This window comes from Phocoena phocoena, chromosome 1 (assembly GCF_963924675.1).
Source record: "Phocoena phocoena chromosome 1, mPhoPho1.1, whole genome shotgun sequence".
Lineage (NCBI taxonomy): Eukaryota > Metazoa > Chordata > Mammalia > Artiodactyla > Phocoenidae > Phocoena > Phocoena phocoena.
In genome coordinates this window covers 174,296,039-174,317,125 of record NC_089219.1, presented here as the reverse complement: position 1 = coordinate 174,317,125, position 21,087 = coordinate 174,296,039, and positions in this window count along the sequence as shown.

Below are 21,087 nucleotides of genomic sequence, written 5' to 3'. Positions count from 1 at the left end.
AGGTAGTCGCTATTAAAAGGAAATTGCTTTGTTTTTTTGAAACCTAATTTTGACAATGGTGAAGCTCTGTATGAGAATCCATTTTCTTTTCTTTTCTCTGGGCTCTCAGGAAGAATTTTATTTCCCAGGCCCTTGCAGTCAGGTCATATGACTGATTTTTGGCCAGTGGAATATGGGTAAAAATGATATACATGAATTCTAGACACGACTATAAATCCTCTCGGGAGAACTTCCTCTTTATTTATTTCCCTTTTGCGGTGACCAAAGAAGTCATATCTTGAAGCTGGTAGCCTCAAAATATGGAAGAAGTTTGAGTATTTAAATGAAGGCATTTAACAGAGCCCTCACTGAGTGCATTAGACAAAAACACGAGAAGCAATAAAATGTTATTGCATTAAAGCCACTGCTATTTGGGGTTTATTTTACTGCAGCACAGCTTACTCTACTCTAATACAATAATCAGTGTAGTTTTATTTGCCTTCTGTAGTAGCATTTGTAAATTTGACATGGGTTATATTATGTTTGGTCAGCAGAATTTAAAAAAATTGACTTTCTATGCCTTTACATGCAGAATATACTATTTCATCACTATTCCTTGTTATTACATCCCTTCTTCATTAATTTATTTACATGACATGCCCTGGAATCCATTTGGGTTTGCAGACCACTGCTATACATGAGTTTTATTTAATGGTATCTAATGCTGAGCAAACAAATGCTAGCTTTTGTGTACTTTTCTGTATATCTGAGTTATTAGATGCTTCTCAAAGACACAAATAACAGTAACAGTTGGATAAATTTTAAAAGCTGACATTATCAAAAGATACTGCACATGGTTTAAGAAAACACATAAAAACATAGCCTGAAATATGGAACTATTCCATCTAGGTAGAAGCTAGGTTTGAAAGTCAGTATTAAATATGCAATGTGCCTTCCAAAAATTTATGTAACTATTAACAAAAATGATAAATAGATAAACCCAGATCATCTTGCAATATTTATCAGTGTGGGATTAAGGCTTCTCAGAATCAAAACTATGTCCTAGGCATATAAAGTTTATGGGATTTAATTAAAGTGGGCTATGGTTCCAGGCAGGAATATGCTACTAGATTCAAGCTCATCCTCAGGGTCTGTAAATATTTCACTTGCTCAAGCAGTGCTAAAATTTCATCACAAAACCTTTTTGAAGTAGTCATAATTTTGTTTTCATAGTTAAATTTTATAAATGGGGAATAGATCAGAGACAGGATACAATATTCAACCAGCCCTAATGGATAAATTCTAGATATCGTTTCTTAATCCCAGGTCAGTATCTGATTCTTTCTTTCTTATTGGTTTTCCAGAATTATTTTGAAGAATATACTTTCTATCACTTTACGACTGGTCCTTTTATTATAAGGACTTTAATAGTAACTGCTGCAGTGAAACAGACAAAGGATATCTAAAATCAACACTGGATAAGTGAAAAATCTTACAGAATCATTGTCTCAGATCAATAATATTGACACTTTTTGTAAATGGTCCTAGAGAAACTCTTCCACATACTGCTGAGGTGATCTTATTAAATAAAATGTAAGCATATAGTCCTACGTTTCGTGAGATTCTAATTCTTTAACATGCTTCCTTAGATATGCTTCAAATGTACACAATTTACACTACGCATTTTTTTTTGTCAGTCTTTCTATTCTTCCTCTATCAAGTTTTCTCTTCTGTATAGAGCACAAATAATTCTTCTGTACTGCTTCCAGCTCTCTTACACTAATGGTTTGCATGATTTATTCCTCATTTCTATTTTTTATCTCAATTTTTTACAGAGCATCAATGTAAGCAAGAGGTGAGAGCATAATGTCTTCAAGTCTTTCTTGACCATACACACAACCCTATGCATGGGAGAAGCCTTCTAGATTTCCAGAAAAATGTTGGCGCTCTTCAAATCCCCTATGAATATTTCATTCATCAGCTTTTCTTTTAAGGTCTTGGTTAGTCTGTTGTTGTTTGTCCCAAGTCTTATCCATTAACTCAGACAGCTACAGTGCTAAAATATTGACTAGAAATGTCTGCTAAAACTTCCTGTGCGTAGAGACTTTTAGCACAGTGTGTAGGTCAAGTAAAGATAAGACACTTGAGTGGGGTCTTCCAGGGAACCACCAAACAGGTGAAATAGTGACAATTTAATTGGCCGTGATGGTTTGAAAGAACTCCAGCTTCATTCTGCTCCCTTTAATCTGATCCCAGGGATGTGGACTATTATTTTTCCAAGACTACTGCTTTAATCGAGACATAGGAAATGTGTTTAAGGTGAGTCAAACTGCCACAAACTCACTGTTCTTAGAGATACTCAATCATTTTCTTGGACACTCTCAAGGTTGCTACAAGCCTTGGTTAGTTTTCAGAGTTCTTAAGATGGTGATTCTTCCAATTTTTGCCATTTTTTTTTCATTGTTTTCACGGAGGGGTGAATTTTTGGAAGTCTTTTTTACACTGCCAGTATCACCATTATCACCAAATTATACTCTAAAATGTTAGTTCTATTAAACTATTTGCTTTTCTTCTTCATGTATTCCGGTTACACATGTGTTCAATATTCTTTGAATGTCTTCTGTATCTATTTCCTTCTCTTTTATCGCTTCATTTTTTAAAACAATTTATTTTACCCTCTCTCTTACTCACTCATCTTTCACTCGTGTGTCTTCTTTCTTGAGACAATTTGTTTTTTATTCTTTACTTTTGAAATAATTTTGAAATGATTTTGTCTTCTTCTTCAACTCCTTTCCTGAGTTCTCTAAGTCCTCATTTGATATCTTCCTGCTGTTTGTCTCTTTCTATTCTGAATATGTGAATTGTAATTTATGAAGTGAAAATATTTACTTCAGGTATTGTGTTATAAATGCCCTCAAATTTTTGTCTGTAATATTTCTGCATGTTCTTGAATGTTGAAAGGTTTACGTTAAGTTTTGTTAGAACTTTTTTTCTAGGAGTGCTTTTGCTTTTCCCTTATATTATTGTTTACATGCATTTTAGTTTTCCAGAAACAGCACTATCAGGTCATAAAAATTGTGATGTGGGTGGGTCAAAGACTGCTCAACAACCTTCTGAATAGGTGAATTTGTAGACCTCATTTTACAGAAAAGAAAACAAAGCCCAGGGTAGGGAGTTTACTTCCTCCGTTAGAGAGACCAGTCAATCATAAGATTACTCAGGCAATCTGTAGTCCAGAGACTATGATCCCACCACCATCCTACAATGCTTTTCTCTCATAGGTCTGTGACACAGCATGTCTCCTGGTCGTTGTCAACATATCACAAAACCAGTGCTGTCAATTACTGCAGTAACTATTTTTATTATTAGTTCAGATATGCTAAAGTTGAAAACAGCTTCCAAAATAACTATTAGCAGCATCAGGCTAGTGTATTTAAACTAGAAAATTATCTATAGTCAATATTTTAGTTTAAGAGTCAGAATAAGGAACGGTCTTAGAATATTTAACCAATAATATTCTCTTTTCTTTACGTGGCTTACATAAACATTTATAATGAAAGGAAAATAACTTAAATATAAAGGGTAAATAACAGTAATGGGTGTATAGTGCATAGATCAAACTGTCTACTAGGTGTATATATCATCTCTGAAAAGTATCATTAACAAAGTGTCAAAATTAGGGTTGTGGCAGTCATACACAGGGACTGAAACAAAATACTATAATGCAAATTGTGTTTTATTTTATATGCCAGTTATTGATAAATATCACCACATGCTTAAAACAAAATTTCATTGCGTGGGCGATTTTGTGAGAATGTAATCATAGAAACGTTAACACTGTAGATATAAAAATAAATTCTTAGAAATTGGGAAGAGAAAAGATCCAAGGGATTTCTAACCTAATTATGTCTTCTAATAATTAAAACGCAAATAAGATTGATTGGCAAAGTTAGTATATATAAGTTGGTATAACCAATTCAAACATGACCAGCAGAATTCATAAACATAAATACAATGATGAACTATATTGAAAGGCGTACTATATTTACAATTTCTAAGTAGGCTTAAATTTCATTTCTTGGGGAAAACAAATGCCTATCAAAGCACCAAAAATACTTCTGCACCAGTGACCCAATGAACCTCCTTGTCCATACATCCCATATCTATCCTCTATTCAATCCATCATCCATAATGCAGATCAAGTAATTTTTCAGATAGCTCCCTCTGGCTTTCTCAGTAATATCCAGACCATTCAGCTCAAATGATGGGTACAACATTTCCTATCATATGTATCTATGAGTCTCAGGTTTGCACTAATTGATATCTACCAGATATCAATCTGGTATCTTACTCTGAATCCCCTCTGTGGCAAATTCAGTCCATTCTGCATTTTACTTGTCTATCTGATGGTCTTTCTGATCAACTAAGTATTGAAAAATCAGTCAGATCCAACTGCAGTTTTATTTTAGGCTTAAGTTCCTCTACTTTCTACTTGACTCTTAGAAAGTCTCTTGGCCAGGACTCTCATGTTTATGGAATTTTCCTCTCTAGTCTGTAAGGAAAACATAGCCCTTGTTTTTTGGGGGGTTGGTTCTCTACTGGCCTCTGCTGTTTACTTAGTCTCACATCATTGTGTGTGTGAGTGTGTGTGTGTGTGTGTGTGTGTGTGTGTGTGTATGTGTGGAAGGGGGCGGAGAGGAGTGACTTCCTCAATATCCAAACTGGTCCTCTCAGCACAGGTGATGTCTGTTCCTAGCTCAGATAGGAAAAGACTTGCAGTCCTATTGGCGGAGATGAATGTCCATAAGCACTCTTTTATAGATAATTCTAGTCTCCTAAAGATTCAGTCAGAACTCCCCTGGTGGCGCAGAGGTTAAGAATCCGCCTGCCAATGCAGGGGACATGGGTTCGAGCCGTGGTCCAGGAAGATCCCACGTGCTGCAGAGCAACTAAGCCCGTGCACCACAACTACTGAGCCCACGTGCTACAACGACTGAAGCCCTTGTGCCTAGAGCCCACGCACCACAACAAAGAGTAGCCCCCACTCACTGCAACTAGAGGAAGCCTGTGGGTAGTAACGGAGACCCAATGCACCCAAAAATTAATTAATTAATGAATTAATTTTAAAACTTAAAAAAAATAGATTCAGTCAACCTTCAGCCTCACTTCCTATATATGAATAACCAACTCCAATTTGGAGTTGGTTCCTTGACCAACCATTTGGCCCCTTGAGGGAGGAGCATAGGCTCACTTTCACATTAAATTATGTGCTGCACTCTGAGATCAAAGAAGATTTATGGGTCCCTGTCATGCTATTTTCAGGCCCACAGAACCTTGGGCCCTTCTTTGAGACACAGCCTGGGAGACAAGGAATTTCTTAACTTTAGTCTTATTTTCTTCATCAGTACCTCCCATCTCCTCACAGACTGAAGATGTTTTAAAAGAATACCCACGAGGCAACAGAGAGAAATGATCCTGCCAGGTACATCTTCAAAATCTCCTCTATAGGACCCCAGTCCTCCACATCTCACCACAGAATTCCAAAATCTGCCCAATTTTGTCACCACTGCACATTCCCTCTCCACTTTTCCTTGCTGGATATGAATACCTCTTGCCTCATGTTCTCAATGTCCACAGTGTTTATTTGTTAAAGGAGCAGAACATTGTAAGCTGTTTGATACCTAAAGTTCATAATCTGCTGTAAAATGAGTATTTAATATTAATATTGAAGCTTTTAGGAGATGGCTTCCTTCATCAGGAATCACAGATATCACTTTCTTATGCACAAGGTAATGTATGTAAAACAATGCAACTAGTCTAAGTTCCTCCCTCATCCTCCCAATTTGCCCTAGAGCCATGTCGAATACTTGCAATTCCCTAAAAGCACTGAGGTATCTTCACCTGTCTTTCCCTTAGATATATTACTCCCTTTGTCTGGAGTGCTCTTGCATTTCTTTTCTGGTAGGTTAATTTACTCTTTTTCATATTCTGTCTAGAAATTCACTCACCTAGGTAGACTTCCATAACCTCCCTCTATCTCTCCATCCCTGGGTTACTTAACAGTATATTTCAGTGGTCTCTTTACTTGTGTGTCTCATCCATTAGGGCTATCATGGAGTTCTGTTATAACCTCTTCTCCATTAGCCCAAAGTCTGGCAATTTCACAGCTAGTGGCTATTACTTCAGCCAGGTCACAAAGTGAAGAAGACATGCAGTGAATCTCAATGGGCATGCCAACTGAATGATAATTAAATTTGTTGTTATAAGCCATTTAAATTTTAAAATAGGTTGCTGCTGCAATATATCTTAGCCTAAGATGACTGATGTAGCAATAAATATTCTGAATTAGTTGACTTAGAAAACAATTTAAGAATGTATCTTTATTTAAATACAATAGTGTGCAATATCCAAATATGTTAACATTATTACATAATGATTTGCTATGTCATGTAAACAATTATGTAAATAAAGCTCTACATTTAATATTAACAAGGTTTTTGAGGGCTGCTGTAGACTCGGGAGAGAGAGACAGAGACAGAGACAGAGAAACAGAGAGAGAGAAGAGGGAGAAAGAGAGAGAGATGAGAGAGAGAGCACACTTAAGAACACTAAGGCAATTTCTAGGAACAAAGTACTAATTTAAAAAAGAATTATAACCTGTGACTCCTAAGAAGAGCCTAAAAAACAGGAAAACTAAATGTAATATGGTTTACTGGAGGGGATCCTGGAACAGAAAAATAACATTAGGTAAAAACTATGGAAATCTGAATGAATAAATTTGAATAAAGTGTGGAACTTAGTTAATAATAATGTATCAATAGTTCATTAATTTTGAAAAATATATGATACTAATATAAGATGTTAATAATAGGGGAAAATAGATATAAGATATAAGTAGAATATCTTCACTATTTTTCTGTAATTTTAAATCTATTCTAATATTAAAAACATTTTAAAAAATGAGACACTAAGTAAAGATTAAGGATTATAGGAGAATATTTAAGTATTTTATGTAATAAATGTTTTGATAAATTATGTATTAATATAATACAGCTAAATGTGTGTTTGGAAAGCACTTGTTAACATGTAAATTTTAATATTTTTAAAATCTATTCTTGCGAAAGTTCTTTTCAGGCATTATCTAAAATATGAACTCATGGAAAAATATTTTCAAAGGCAAAATAACTTGTGAAAATATTCTGTAGGAAAAAATAAGGGAGAATATTTAATGTTACATTTATATTTTGTATAATTAATATATAAATTTTCTACTGGGAAAATATTTTAATAGTTTTTCTTTAACAATTCCAATTAGTGTAATATTCAGTATTTTTACAACATGAGGGAACTAATCACTTTCATGTTTTGAAATTTTACATCTGCTATGATAATTTTTCATCACACAATATCCCCAAAAGACTAATTAAATGCAAAGTCTAAAAACATTTTCTCTAATATATTCAAAAATATATATAAATATTTCAGGTAAAGAGAATGCCTTTATCATAACTTGAAGAATTATTTTTTTCTGGAGTAAATATATTTATTGATACCCATTTTATATAGGTCAATGAAATAATCTATAAGTATAAAAGCATTTTTCTCTTGGATATCACCATGGTCCATGTAAACACTCAACAGTCAGAATCGTCTTCAGGAAGCACTCCAAGTCACACGGTTAGGTTTACAGACCTGAATATACATATTTCATTAAACAGTGGCACTTATGTACTCAAGTGGTCCAGTGGCTTTGGAATATATGACTCCTGGGCATGTGGAGTAAAAATAACATGTAAGTTTATGTCAATGGAAAAGGGTAGCAACATTCAGCAGAAATAAATAATTAGGAATTAATATCCTAGGTGAAGAAAGAACCACAGTTGACACTTTGGGTCAGAATACTGAAGACGAATTATGTTTAAAAACACATGTCGTGGTGCCATGTGCTCTCCTCAAGTCCCAGTGGACAGTCCACCAATGCCTGAGGGTCATTCAGGGTCAACAAAACAGCAATTCTTAAGAACCTCAATAGCTTAGAATAAAAGGTATGTGGTGGCTGGTATCAAAGAAAAGTGAGCTAAATAATTCAATGACATAATAAATTTCCCTCCTAAGAGGAGGAGATTACGGGGAAAACAATTTTTTTAAAAATTCCCTTTGTTACAGTGATCAGAGTCATTTATCTAATGTATGAGAAAGAACCCAGATAGCTGGTACCCAAATCACAGGTGCAAAAATTTTCTTCTGTTTTAAAGTTTGTTCCTCAACACTTTGGAGGGAACTAATGCAGTGGACTTGCTGTCAACTTGATGCAGCATAAAATTTTCTCATTTCTTCAGAAACAAATTCAGGAATGTCCTTTGCTGCAGTCAGACCATGTGTCTTCTGAGTTAGCAAGCAAATGCATTTAGAAGGTCTGAGGTGTGCAAGGTCCAAAATTGAAATCTGAGAGGCAGCGTTAGAACTTAAGCAAGGCAGGATTTTTAGAGACTACTCAAATGAAAATCTAAGCAAAGCATGTACAAACTCAGTTCTTTCTATTATTTTCAACTGGTAATTGAAACATTCTCAAATAATCCTTACCAGCAACATTCTCTGGTAAGGATTAGTTTTTAATTATAATTTTTATGCTTTATAATGATAATTGGTTATTTGAGTTATCTCGAGTCTGTAATGTAAAATGTAAAATGTATTGCTGTAGATTATATCTTCACTAGTTATTCTTCTTTTCCCCTGTTAACTATATTCTTTTAGATGAATCAATATATTTTCCTCTAAAATGCACTTTAAGTGAACCAAAATTTTCCTTATAAAACAGTTTATACATAGCCAAAACACTATTTTTCAGAAGCTCTATATTTTAAATATTTAAGTCTTCTATTTGTTTTTCTCTTTATACCACAGCATGTTGAAAATAGTTACAAATATACCAATTGATAAATACAGTAACATAATGAAATATAAAAGTTCTTTGTAGCTTCTTATGGTTTAAATGGCTACTTGAGAAACTAACCTTTTAGTACACTGAAAAATAAACCATTTCAGGTAATGAATGGAGGGCACCTGATGTGGTAAGATGAAAGGCATGTAGCAATTTTGTTAGTAAAAGTGTTTTTACCACTTAAAAGTAAATAGGACCCCTATTATACTTTCTGAACTAAAATGTACTTTTATTTTTGATGATAATATTTTGACCTAACCCAGTATAAAGTAGAATTTGTGAGCTTTGTATGGAATAAAGTGAATATTGTTCTGAATATCAAGTATTATAGGTCTAATCCTCACCCCGGTGCTATATTACCATCTGTTACTAAGTTACATTTTCACGGCATCTCTTTACATCATAAAATTAAGGTACTGGCATATATAAATCATAAGTTATCTATAACTCTACAGAATTTAATATGCCTTTTATTTTCCATTATCAGCTCTATTTGTTTAAAAATCATTTTTATTTTCCAACAGAAATCATCTTTATATTACTAAGTAAATATTTTATGAAATATCAAAAAAGTTATTCACTCACTTTTTCAAGCATCACTTATTGAGTGAGTATATGTTAGCTTCTATGCTTTGTTCTGGATCTGGGGATACAAAAAAAAAAAAGAGAAATAAAATCCTTTCCTAGAGGAGTATAATGTGACTAAACATTCATCTAGGTTATTTGACATATACACACACTCTTGTAGTTGTTTTGTATTATTTGATATTCATATGCACTTGTATTATTGTTAGTGATATATATGTATATATGTGTATGTGTGTGTACGTATATATACACATATATATATCCATACTTATATATGTTTATGTGGACACATATACTTTTATTTATGTGAGTATATATGTATATCATATTAATTAATGTGTATATATTTTATGTGTATATATCTTTTTTACAAGTGTATTTCAAGATACACTAAAAATAGACTGTTCTTTAAGTTTACTCTTCTTCACCACTTCTATTCCAGTAGAAATATATAAATATTGTAAACATTTGCTAAGAGATGCAATTTATAAATCCAAACTGTCTTTCTATGTAATATATAAGAGCTTGCTATAATCACCATGGCCAAAGAGGTGTGGCCTGATGATTTCCCCTTTGACCCAGGCTGGTGATGCCAAGCACCAAGGATAGAGCTGAGGGGGAGGTGTGGGCACTGCCCTGTTGGGGACATTGGTGATAGGGGAGTGGGGGTACTGTGTTATCCCCAACAGTTGTTGAGTGGAGTTCAACAACTGTTTAATAGAGATGCTTAACTGAAGTGGAGCAAAAGCAGTTGCCCCCTGAAATCAGTCGATGATATCACCATCTACACTCAGATGAGTTAAAAAATATATTTTCTAAGAAGTATAAAGTTGAGTCCCTCAGTTAGTGGTTTATTTTAACTTAGTGTTTTATAAGTCAAACTATTGTTTGGCGCAAGTCAATCCTCCTATGTTTTCAAATCTGTTACATATATTTTAGTGCCTAGTAGTAGGATTTAATCATTATGTATGCAAATTCCTTTTTAGGAAGACGATTCCTTTTTAGAAGACGATCCACGTTCCTACTTATTTATTTTATTTTATCTTATTTTATTTTATTTTTTGGTACAGATACTGCTTAATCTTTTAGGCAGTCTTTCAAATATTTGAGTATTTACTATGTTCTGGACATATAGTACTAGGCACTGGAACCTAAAGTTAAACCAGTAGAGACTGCCCTTTGATCTTGGCGTTTACAACATAATAAGAAATATTATAGTAATGAATGACTTGGTAGATAAATAACATGATGCAAGCCCTCAAGAGCTGTATTGCTAGTTTGTTTATAAGGAAACGTGTTTAAGAGGTTAAGCAGCTTGGTCAGGATCATGAAGTCAGAATGTAGGAGAGACAGGATTAAACCAAAGTATGACTTACACCAGAGGAGCGACCATGACAAAAAGAATATTACACTTGAAATAGCTGAGGTGCCTCACAAATAGTATAGTGCCCCACAAATATCTCTGAGCAGTAACGCTTAGTAAGACACTGTTTTATCTCTTCCTTCTCACCGCCTCCATGCTAATTGCCTTTAACCATGAATATCCAGGGAAAGAGTGGAATTAACACAAACAGTAGACAGTGGGGAAAAAAATAGATACTGTGTAAGTAAGAAACAGAATGAAGAAGATGGGAGTACAATGAAAGTGCCACAAGTGCCTGTTTATTTTTATTTTTCCAATCAAGCAATTCTGATCCATTCCTTATTAAACCTGACTGCCGTGGCACTAAAGTTCATTTTGAGCACAAAGTTCTTGGTTGGGACCAAGATATCAGAGATGACAGATGTTAGTGTACTGGTCAAGAGAGAGAATGGTCATGCTGATTTAGGTGACAAAGCTGCTATGGCAGTGTCACCTTGTGAAGAGAGTGACATTGGTGACAATTAGGGGGGAAACACCTATCTGACAGTGAGGGCAGTGAAAATGAACACCAGCAGGAAGAAATAACATGAAATGAATTAAAAGGAGAGCAAGAGAGAGCTAGTAAAGTGTGGTTTCAGAATCATTTCTAGGACGAATAAGCCAAAATTTTACCTAAAATGGGCATTGATCCTGTTTAATTGACATAGTGGACTCCACTAACAATGACAGTTTGAAGGATAATAAAGCATCCCATTGTTGCAATTAAACACATGATAGTAATTTTTAGAATCTGGAGTCTGATGGTTTTGTCTTTCAATCATATTAAGTAGCATATTCACACTCCCTGTGATACTTTTGAATGTTCAGATATCTGTACAAGGTTATGACACAGTATTTTTCTCTACAGCTTTCTTCAATCACAGAATGTCAGTGCTGACACTGCATTTTCACTTGTGCCATTACTTTTCATTTATAAGTGTCAGTTTAAAAATGCATTTCATGTTTTCTCTAAATGGCAATCCCATTTTTATATCTCTTTTATGTATTTTCTTTGCTTCAATTTATTCCTGCATACTCTCTCATGTAGGCCTAACAGATTTGGGTGACAAATACAGTTAGATACAAAGCTAGAAGGAAAAATAAAACTGTATATTTGTAGAGGCATTTCCAATTACCATCACTCCTTGATACAAAACCGTGAAGAACGTAAGACAGAAATTATTATCCCTCTTTTATAAATAAAGATGCAAGTGCTGAAAAAACTGGTATAGCCTATGCAAAGTCACACTATTACATTTTGCTACATTTAAACACAAAAATTTAATGGGATCCATAAATGTTTCAGCCTAAATTTTACCAAAGCCCACTCAGGGAACTTCACTGGCCTTCACCCTAATTATGACCTGCTTTTCTTCTCAGGTGTGCACATGGCAAGGCCAAGCTTCCCTTGACACTCCCTATCAGTAAGTACATTGGGTTTTTTTTTTTTTTAATGATTCTTTTATATCGGAGTAGAGTTGATTTATAATGTTGTGTTAGTTTCAGGTGTACAGAAAACTGATTCAGTTATACAGATACATATATCTATTCTTTTTCAGATTCTTTTCCTATATAGGTTATTACAGAATATTGAGGACAGTTCCCTGTGCTATACTGTAGGTCCTTGTTGGTTATCTATTTTAAATATAGTAGTGTGTATATGTTAATATGGGCAGCCAGGTGAAGTGCATACTTGGTGTCATGGACATTCTCTTACCCGGTGGAAGACAAAATTGTTGACTCAGAAACAAATGTGAATGTACACACATCCTTATATCACAAATATACAAATGTATATTTTAATACACCTACACATATATATAAAATACTTGTTGCTGGATTTTTTAAAAATGTGCCTGCACATTGAACTTTAAGACTTTACTTCAATAGTGGAAGATCGTTTTATCCTTCAACAACACTCACTCTTGTTCTCATTCTCACTCTCTCTCTGTCCTTCTCTGGTATCTAAGCCTAAGTAAAGTTTAATTGTGAGAAATTTCCCTGATAATTTCTGATTTATCAAAGTTCATCCAAAATGTAATTCCTACACATTAACAGTGTAAAGATTCTTGCCTTTAGCCTGAATTAGATAAGTCATTTATAATATACCAAAGGAAATATGTTTCCTTGGAGAATTTGAAAAGGCCATGGTAAAATTTGGAGAGTAATATAATATATGAAATTTTCATCATACTATTTATATTTCCTTCTCTCTAAAATGTCTTTTCTAGAAATAATGTATCTATTTCAGTTACATCATAAAATTCCTAACACCCATTGCTGAACTAAATCAAAGCCAATGACCATATGGTTAAATTATTCTCCACGGAATACTGCTTCTTAAAATTCTTTTTTACTTCAGCTGCCACAGTCCCCAGCCAATCCTGATGCATAAAGAATGTCTGACACATTAGCATATTTTATAATTGAGCTGAGAAATGATGTTACTATTCATTTATTTTTGAAATATTATCTTGCTTTTAAAGAAAGTATAATGCATAAATGTCAGAAATATTTATGACAACACATTGTTATATCAGGTGTGCCCTTGAAATTCCCAGCTACATTAACATGAAGATTACTGTGCCTTTGAAGAAAGTTCTTATTTTATCAAGGGAAACTGTGGTTTGAATCATGCTATAGAACAGTCCAATATGAGTAAATAAATAATGGCACAGACTCAAAATAATTAACTGCTATTATATAGTAAGAATGTTTCAGAGGAGTTGTTAAATAGTGAAGTTTATACTAATACTGATTTTCTATGAAACTGTGTTGCACTTCTGTTTTATAGAATGATGCTTAGCATTTAGTTATGCGTTGTAACTTTTGTGCTCTAGTAATTTCACATAAATCTTGTTTTCCTCCAAAATTTCAAATTATTCATGGTAAGAAATTAAGCTCCTGTCTACACATCCTCATAGCATCTGTGTTTATTCAATGCTTCAACATAATTCTCTTTTATATCACTTAAATAAATTTTGAGTTTACTTAGATAATATCAGTTGATTATCTGAGTATACCCACAAAAAATTGACACCTTAGACATGTTAGATACTGATAAGTAATTGGTCAATTAATATAAGAGTTTATATTTATTATAGGCAAGGCTGTGGACTTAATATATAATGGTCATGCTTGATTTATTGGAATAAATACATGAAATATATGGGCGAATAGTATTTGAAATAACAAGACGTATTATTAATGAGATTTGCTTGAATCCTAATATTTCAGTACCAAAGTCTGGAGAATTTATTATATATTTTTACACATAATACATACACACTTATTTTCAAATCCTTGGTAAAGTCAGAGGAATACTAAGTAAAACAATATTTAAGAAAAAAAGTTTATTAAAATAGGATTTTCACATTTGCATTGTAAATACAGGAGGGAGGATTGGGATGAGCGAAGTGTAGGGAAAGACGGTATCTCTTGTGGTCTCTTACTTTACTAATTTTTAAGAGCTATAGAAGGACTAGTATTTCCCCGGAGCATATTTTAGGAAATGGTGACCTAGAGAATTTCTAGTGCTTCCCTGTCATTTGGAAAAAAACATACTTCTTCTATTTCTTCTGCTCCTTTAATTATTATATTTAATGCTTGCCACAAAAATAGTTAGAAAGTTGTATTACTATACAACTCAAAATGGCCACCAGATAGATAAATAAATAGGTAGATAGGTAGAGAGATACATAGGCCCTGGGAAATTATATGTCAGCCAGAGATTGACTGGTTTTAGCGACAGTACTTTTTATACGTTTTACTTTTTCCACTCACCAGCGGTTATTGTAATGACCTGTCAAATGATTAAAGAAAAAAAAGAAAATAACAATTCATGGTCATGTAGAATTAAAAGTGAAATATATTCACTTTATTTCATTTTGCTTTTTCAATCATAAAAACACCATTTATGGACCAGAACATTTTTCCCTCCTCTTTAGAGGCTTACAACACTTTTAGAAAGTATTACAGGTCTCATCAGCCCTTAGGAGGATTTCTGAGGTCATACAAGTTGTCTTAGTTTGTGGGTTATTGGGGAAGCCAACCCTGAGATAAGAATTCCAGTGAAAACATTTCAGTTGGGAGTTCAGAAAACAATGGTAGGGAACTGAGGATTTGAAACAAAGAAGGGAAGCAGTCATTCAAAGATGTTTTATTTAGTCAGCATCCACTGTGGGTAACTGGAACTCAAACCCACGAGGAAACTTTAGGAAATGGCATAAATTATATTGTGTCAGAATTATCCCACTGGATGGAGAAGGTAGATGAACTCCTGCTTCAACCACTTCCACTCAATAGTTAAGGAATGATCCCAGGGCTGCTCATTTCCAGGCATTTAAGTCCTGCCATGAGCTGACAGTCGCCTTCTGGGGTTGACAAAAGGCCTGAGGCACAGAGAAAAAGATAATGGCAGTTGGAAATCAACTGAAGCACATTGAAATTACCCAGGGAGTTGGGTGTGGCACTGTCAGCCTCTGATGTGGTCTCCCTCTCATCACTCAGATCCATTTGTGCTCCGTATTAAGTTCTCTCCATCCTGTTATCACTCCTTCAGGATTAATGGGCAAAAGCTACACTCCTCTCTGATACAATGAGTGGTGAAGTCACCACTGATGCTCAGTATATCCCTCTTCTACCACCTGTGCTGGAGCCCCTTTTCCTTCAAACAGTGATGATCCTGGTCTACCTTGCTTGTCAGGGGTACCCTCAGTGGTGTGCTGGTAATTGTTTAACCACTGGCTCCCCAAATACACTTCCAACCTGAATGTTCGTTGATATGTCTCTTCATGGTGTGCAAACAAATAAGAGCAAAGCGAAACTGCCGAGACATTTGTCAAAACAGCACTAACTTTCGTTGACATAAACCAATTCTTATCTCAGGTAACAGTGTTTGAAGCTGGAAATATATTTCCTCCATTATTTGTGTTACTCACCATGTAAGAGCTACAGACCTGACATATTCTGAAGTCTCATCTCCACTATTAACATCTTCTCTATTACTTTTTAAAAGCTAGACCATGGATCAAACCATATTTTTCTGTAAAGGAACAGAGAATAACACTTTAAGCTTTGTGGGCACATACAATTCCTGTCACATATTTTTTTCTTTTTTTGTTTGTTTTTAATAACCCTTTAAAATATAAACAACAGGGCTTCCCTGGTGGCGCAGTGGTTGAGTGTCCGCCTGCCGATGCAGGAGACAGGGATTCGTGCCCTGGTCCGAGAAGATCCCACATGCCGCAGAGCAGCTAGGCCTGTGAGCCATGGCCGCTGAGCCTGCGTGTCTGGAGGCTGTGCTCCGCAACGGGAGAGGCCACAGCATTGAGAGGCCCGTGTACCGCAAAAAAAAAAAAAAATATATATATATATATATATATATATATATATATATATATATATATATATATATATATAAACAACAGTTTTAGCTTATAGTCTGTTATTTCATTTCATTTCATTTTGTTTGGCCACACCGTTTGGCTTGTGGGATCTTAGTTCCCCGACTAGGGGTTGAACTTGCACCCTCAGCAGTGAAAGCACGGAGTACTAACCACTGGACCTCCAGGGAATTCCCGGCTTATAGTCTTTAGAAGAAAAAGACCAGGAGCTAGCTTATGCCTGTAGGCTATAGATTGTTGGCCTCTGTTCTGGACAATCAACAAAACAATAAACCAACCCTTGATTTGTAGCATTTCTAAATTTCCATGGTATAAAACTCCCGTCATGGCTAATTTCAAGCTATCCACGTAAGGTTAGGGATTGAGTTGGAGAGAGATGTGCAGTAGCACACCATTATATACGATTTCCAAATATATAATAAATAGTAGATCTCAGAAGCATAAATATCAATAATAACAAAATACAGTAAATTAATTAGGAAGTTAAGAGTTTTGAATTACCTTTGGTCTTTATATAATTTATTTAATTACAAGTTTATATAGTTTAACTTTTTAACTATGGCTGTATTTAACAAACGGCTCACAAATTTCTAATATTTTATCAACCGCCTTTTATAAACTGGTCTGAGTAGCTCCAGCACACTCCTGGGAAACCCAGACCTTCATCCCAAGGAGTCTGAGTCCTTGGTTATGTAGTTGCAAATTCCCATTTATGGGTATCTGCTGATATGAAAGCACCAATCACTTTCCCCCTGAATCCAAAATCCAAATTCCATTTCCAAATTTTCTCTTCCCTCTCCTATCATATAATAACAACCTATGTCCTTATCATAATCCTTATCAATTACCCCAGACAGTAGAGTAACTCCTTCCTTTGCCTATTGGCTTATTGGTGCAAGAACCCCAACATTGCTAGGCAGCAGCCATAATTTCAGATTTAGTAGAATCCTTTCTGTGCCCACTGTAAAACTGTCTTTCCCATTGCAAATAGGACTTCTAGACCAGTTATGATTAAAGTTAAGGTGATGGGAAGAACAAATTCCCCGGGTGAGCCACTGAGATTAATGGTGAGACAAGTTACTTCAACTCCACTTCTTGGTTTTCAGACATGTATTCTACTGTTGAGGATACATACGATGGTTCAAGTGTATACTGTATATTGTAGGACAGCACATCAGTCCCACAGGAGATTAACTTTTATCCTTAGGGAGGTGTCTTAGTCTGCTCAGGCTGCTATAACAAAATACTATATATACCCAGTCTATACCTGGGTAGCCTAAACATCAGACATTTATTTCTCATAGTTCTAGAGGCTGGGAAGTCCAAGTTCTAGAGGCAGGATCCCAAGATGATAAATCAGACACTCAAGTAAGCCCTCAGATAGTTTTCTTACTGGTGTATTATAAGCAAGAGAGGCACACTTATGGTCAGAATATGTTTCAATTCCAATAAATACATATGCCTTCAAACTCTCTGGTGGAAGGACTATGACATAATCCACCTGTTATCACCTAGCAGGCTCGTACAATATCACAGGCTCAGTCTCTAAATGTTTCCTATAGTTTGGGCATTAAGTAGCACTTGTAGCTCGATATGCTTTTGTGAGAGGAAACTCAATGTTTGGATCCATGAATAGCCTCCTTTCCCAACGCTATGGCTAATCTATTCATAAGCCATTGTGCCATCACTGGAGTATTAGTGTTAGATGAGGCCATGTATCCAAAAGCCTTGGAAATATCTGGGAATTTTACTTCCCTCAGTGAATGATTCTCTGATAAATTGCTATAGGTTCCTTTGGGGGAAAGATTGGGCAAATTTCTGCTCTGTTCTCTTCCTATAGTATTACAGGGGTTCTTCTTCAAGTTGACCTTGGCTCCATTTAGTTTGAAGAGCTCAGGGTCTGAAACTGGTTTAGGTCTGGAAACAGGCTAAGATGTACTGATTTCCTATTTGGTTGACATTGATTGTAGTTATGTAGGTCAGTCAATATCCTTGGTGACTGCCCATGTCTCTTGACCTTAGGAACACCGTGTTATATTAGCCACAGCCACAAATTCCTGGGAGCCATTACTTTCCATCTACTTTCCATCTTTCCATCTACTTACAGCAATATGTCCACCTTCCTTCTAAAAGTAAAATGCTACCACCTGGCCTCTTCTATTGCAGAATCCTATTAGCCCCATTCATTCTAGGGAGATATGTTCTATAACAACACCCCTACCATCAATTCTGGCTTCTCAGTGATGCCCATGCCCCCGTAACATAGCCATTATTATTTGTTTTATTGAAGAGAATGTCTCTAGTGCTTCCTGGACAACATAGTTAGAGATCTGTTCTCTGGTCTTATGTGATGTATTCATATTGGCATCCTCATTTCATTGAGGTTTTTGATCCATTTTCAATACTCTGCCACCTCAATTTTATCATTATCTCATGAATTGTAAGCCATTGATTTTTCCATGCTCCAAGTAGTACATCCAGCTGTGTATTGGTATTGGCTCCAGGTATATTTATCAATGTATAAAATACTGAGTCACATGAGAGTGTGCTTCATCAAGAAATTCTCTAACCTTTCCCTTTGTTAGAGCCTTGGATGAGTAATCCCTGAAGAGTCTTGTGAGTACTTTCAAATATCCAATCCCATATAATTGGTGCAAAAGAATGCAGTTAAGGTGAGAAGACAACTTCCAGAAAGGAAAAATAATAGTAATGCATATATCCAACAAAAGGCTCATATTCAGAATATATAAATCAACAGGGGAAAAAAAAGCAGACCCTTAAAATAGAAAAATGGGCAAAGGACTTAGGAATTCCTCTTGGATGATTTCACAGTGGCTAATCACAATTTGGAAAGAGGTGATCCAATTCATTAGACATTAGAAGAAATTCAAAATAAAATAAAAATACATGGAAGTTTAAAATAAAATAAAAATACACCAAAATTGCTTAAATGAAAATTTCAGAGAAGACCAAGTATCTATCAAAGGTGTGGGACACCCAGGACTGTCATGCACCACTGGCGGAAATAACACTGGTTAAAAACAAAATCTCCTTATCTATTATTACATCCTCCCTCTCATCTAGCTCCCTGAAAATCCATTCCTCGGCATGTTCTGTTGGCTCATGAGACTTACCTAGGATGTGAATTAAACCTTCTCTTCTATCGCTCTCATAATCAGTCATGGAACTGGTTTTCAGGACAATCTGCCTTCCAGTTGCAGGCGATGAGTCTTTTTATATGTTATCATCAAGGCCTTGTGAGATTCACATGGTGCCCTGAGAAGATTGTTGGGTGACTCTAGACCTGTAATTTCCTTTTTTCAGTGCATTAGTGATACTTAACAACAACCAGCCAAAAACTACATGTTCTTATAATTACCACTGCCAGCGTATCCCTTAAATGCTAGATATTTCCTATATCTGTTACATCTACTAATAAGCTATTTAAATTTTCACCATATCATCATATTGCACAACACTAGAGATTCTTTTTTTTTTTTTTAATTTTATTTATTTATTTTTGGCTGTGTTAGGTCTTCATTTCTGTGTGTGGGCTTTCTATAGTTGCAGAGAGCAGGGTCCATTCTTCATCGCGGTGTGCAGGCCTCTCACTGTTGCAGCCTCTTGTTGTGGAACAGAGGCTCCAGACGTGCAGGCTTAGTAGTTGTGGCTCACGGGCCCAGTTGCTCCGCGGCATGTGGGATCTTCCCAGACCAGGGCTCGAACCCATGTCTCCTGCATTGGCAGGCAGATTCTCAACCACTGCGCCACCAGGGAAGCCCAACACTGGAGATTCTTAACAACTGTGACGTTATAGAGATTCTATGATCCTAGGATACTTATAAACAGTATTATCCTTTTTGTCATTAGGCTGGTAAATTATTCAGTCTTACACAATGATATGTGTAAGCAATTTATTTGGCAGGTGCAAGAAACATAAGTTGTGCGCTGGGGAATTGATAAAGGAATAAAAAAGCAACCAATTAGAGCCATTAAAGTGTTCATTATTAAGCCAGCTGACTATAAGTGACTGAGTTTATTACTGTAGGAGACACTGGCAGACAGTTTAAAGCACGTGGTTCTAAATTATTATGTATATATCTGTTGGTTGAGGGCTGCTCCCCAGCGGTTGTTAATACCTAGCACTTTAAGCTTACCGTATGGACAAAAACAACGTGGCTTTCCGTAGTGTTGGAGAATAAAGCAGGCACAGATATCAGATTCTGACAATTGAATGCTCTTACATCTAATTCTAAATAAATTCTTGTGAATTTGTCCACTGCTACTTATAAATGGACTTGCATGGAAAAATATTTTTCTTTATATAAAGTGTCATATAAGATATATTTTCTCTTTAAAACATCTCTCCTTAAAAATTGTTTCTTGTTGAATACAAGTCGTAGCTAAATAGATGAATAGATATATTGATCTGTCTCATGGCTTTCATAAGGAATATATACATATGTAATCTCAGGAAACAATATTAATTTCAACAGTCATTTTTATAAAGGAATATAGATATTTACCTATAAAATTATAGAATTATTACACTTATAACTATGAAATAAAGATTGTTGAATATGATTTCTGAGATTTCTTTTATAAGGCTTGGAATACACACGCACAGATACACATGTAGGGCTATTTTGCTCTAATCTTTATTTTTACTGTGGTGGAGTAAAATTAGAATAAACATTTATTCTCATTTAAAAAATCAGATGCATAAGAAGACTTTGTCGTAACTAAACGTAAAGTTAATTTTCTCAAGATTT